This window comes from Lytechinus pictus, chromosome 14 (assembly GCF_037042905.1).
Source record: "Lytechinus pictus isolate F3 Inbred chromosome 14, Lp3.0, whole genome shotgun sequence".
Lineage (NCBI taxonomy): Eukaryota > Metazoa > Echinodermata > Echinoidea > Temnopleuroida > Toxopneustidae > Lytechinus > Lytechinus pictus.
The window spans coordinates 26,505,590-26,509,104 of NC_087258.1; positions in this window are offsets into that span (position 1 = coordinate 26,505,590).

A 3,515-nucleotide genomic window follows, 5' to 3' on the forward strand; every position below is an offset into this window, starting at 1 on the left:
CAAAAAGAAACAAATAAGAGATGAGATGAGGGAAAATTACAATAAATTAACCATGTTAACCATATGATATTATAAAAGCAGTATATTCATTAGTTTTGAAACTTAAAACAAGTGGAAATAGAAATAGATTAAACCACTCTCGTTAATGTGTATATGAGCATCACATGTTATCAGAAGAAGGAGAAGATCTGGAAATCAAGGGGAAAAGTTATTAAATAAATGTATGATATGATACCTATGTGCCGCGGTTGAGACCCTCATTTTCAGCCGTTCCAGAGCATCACCAATTCAGAAATCCATAGAAATTCCTAATTTTCCTGTTCCGGAGACCCTCGAATTTGTTATTTCTCGTTCCAATGTACGCCCATTATGATTACACAGCCGGTCGGAGTGGCGAGCTTGATAGGCGCAGAGCCATATAGCACCGGGCACCCGAAGCTCCCCATAGCTAGCTTTCGCAAGCTCGATATGAATATAAAAAGACGCTCGCGCAGTTTTTCCATAGCCACTACCAATTACGCCTACAATCTAATGAGTTCCGGGGACCCCCTTTTTTGATGTGGTCAGTTCCGGAGCATTGCATTTTTAGCAATCGTTGATCCAAGAACCGTTCCGGAGACCCCCATTTTAAGACCAAGATTTAGTTCCAGAGTCTTCTATGTTCGAGTTGGCGCGGCACATCTTAGGTATCATGTTATAATTCGAGTACAACCCCCCCCCCCCCCGGCACCCATGTAAGTATTTGCAGCGAAGAATCACTATTAAAAAATGCAAATACAGTAATCTGCATCTGTAAACTAAAGACACAGAATTATAAACCTTCTGATGATATACATGTAGACTACATCTTGACCAAGAATACACATTTACAGGAAGAAAGAAATATTTGGTTCAAGTTTGGCTAAAGGATTCCACTATCAACCCACAAAGGTGCAAGAACAGCATGGTGGTTCAAACCAGCCAGTACTATTAAACTACTAGGTTTACACGTAGGATCAGCAAAAAAGCACAAGTATTATTCACATGGAGGTGTTGTTTACATATATATCAGAAAGAAGCAGAACAAAAATTTGATTATGACACCTGAACTTTACTGCAGACTGTATCCGAGTCTCCCACACATGCTATGTTTACCTTCAAATGGAATACAAATCAGTAAACAATCACAAGTCTACATGGTATCATAAACATGTACCATCTCACAAGTATGAAATATCATTACTTACACAGAGCAACTCATACGGTATCAATGAAATGCATCTATCCACTTTCTTTAAAATCCACAGTACTCCAGAGGAGAAAATTAAAGCCCTAAAAGCCTACCTGGAAATATCCTACTACAGAAAACCTACTTCCACTTCCACTTGCAGGCATCGCACACACAAATGGCAATTGACAATATTGTCAGTCGGCTGGTTTGGACCGCACACAAGATCAACAAAATGCAGAAAACCACAATCTCCATTGATACCGGTAATACCAGTCTACTCCCAATTTACTCAGCCAGTGGTATTGCCCCTAATGCACACCTGCATTGCTGCGATATGAGCTCATTCAATCAAACCTGTTAGGGATACCTTGGAATGGGTCAAATGTATCACCAGTTGCCGACGGCAACCTGGAACACATGTCTAGATGGCTAAATTCATCTTCTATTTTCTTGCTCTACTTCATATTTCTTCATCCCTCACTCTCTCTATGCTTTTCTACTTCTTCTCTTTCCCATTTCTTACTTATGTTATAAAGTTCTTTCATCTTTCTAGTTCCCTCTTACTTCTTTCCTCCCCACTCTCCTCCATTTTTTTATTACCATCTTTTCACTATCACATTTTCCATCTCTCCTTTTCTCATTCCCCCTCTATTTCTATATCTGCCTTTTTTTTACCCCCATTATCTCCCCCTTCCCCCCCATCTCTCTCTCCCTCTCTCTGCATCCATCTGTTTTCCTTCCTTCTTTCCTTTCTTTCCTTTTTCTTTCTTTCTTTCTTTCTTTCTTTCTTTCTTTCTTTCTTTCTCTCTTTCTCTCTTTCTTTCTTTCTTTCTTTCTTTCTTTCTTTCTTTCTTTCTTTCTTTCTTTCTTTCTTTCTTTCTTTCTTTCTTTCTTTCTTTCTTTCTTTCTTTCTTTCTTTCTTTCTTTCTTTCTTTCTTTCTTTCTTTCTTTCTTTCTTTCTTTCTTTCTTTCTTTCTTTCTTTCTTTCTTTCTTTCTTTCTACCTACCCTCTCCAACTCCCTCTCCAATCAACCCCCTCTCTCTCATTTCTCAATCTCTCACTCATTTGCTCGATCCCCCCCCCCTCTCTTTCTCTTTCTTGTTCTCATTTCCACTTTCAATCCATCAGGAGGTGTATAAAGGCCCCTAAATGGTTCCATACAGCACCCGACCACTCAATACACAGTGGACCAAACCCATTAGAGCCAATCTTCTTCTCACATGCTGTACAAATCATGAAGTTTCATTGTCTGAAAAATAGTACCAGGGAGTTCCCTAGTAGTACATTTCAAAAGAAACAATCCTAACAATAATAAAGCCTTTTAAATTAGGTCTGATAATCAAACTCTCTCTCAACATATCCAATACCCTAGCGGCAGAAAGGACATAAATACAGGATAATTTGTTGTTCAATCGCAATTTTCCCTATGAACGAAGATTAATACTTGTTTCATCAATTGTGGGAAGGGGTGGGGTACTGTCATTTCATGGGCTTTCCAATTGGACCCTAAACAAGTAATCATCCAACCATTTCAGAATACTAACAGAAAGTTTGGAGTGTTTTTTTTTTTTCGGGGGGGGGGGGGGGGGTAACTTCCCGACCCTAAAGAATGCCTAAAGCCTTAAAATAGTTATCTTTCAGATTAAATGTTTCAGTAACAACATATATTTTAAGGCAAGTTATAAGGTTCAAACTTCATAGAATGATGTAGGGCTTGAATTAATCCAAGGCCTAGTTTTGGGCCCATTGCCTCTCTCATTAGCCTTAAAGGGATGGTCCGGGCTGAAAATATTTATATCTTAATACATAGAGTAGAGTTCACTGAGCAAAATGCCGAAAATTTCATCAAAATCGGATAACAAATAATAAAGTTATTGAAGTTTAAAGTTTAGCATTATTTTGTGAAAACAGTCGTCATGAATATTCATTAAGTGGGCTGATGATGTCACATCCCCACTTTCCGTTTTTTAATGTTATTACATAAAATCCTAATTTTTTCATTATTTCATACTTGTGTGAATAATATGTCTCCCTTATAATGAAATAAGTTGCAGTGATAAATATCTAATGCACTAAATCAGTTGTCAATCCATTTTTTCTAGTTCTTGGAGGAAATAATTTCAATAAACCTAATTTCATATACTAGTAATAAAATACAAAAGAACAAGTGGAGATGTGACATCATCAGCCCACCTAATGAACATTCATGACGACTGTTTTCACAAAATATTGCTTAACTTTAAATTTCAATAACTTTGTTATTTGTTATCTGATTTTGATGAAATTTTCGGCCTTTTGCTCAGT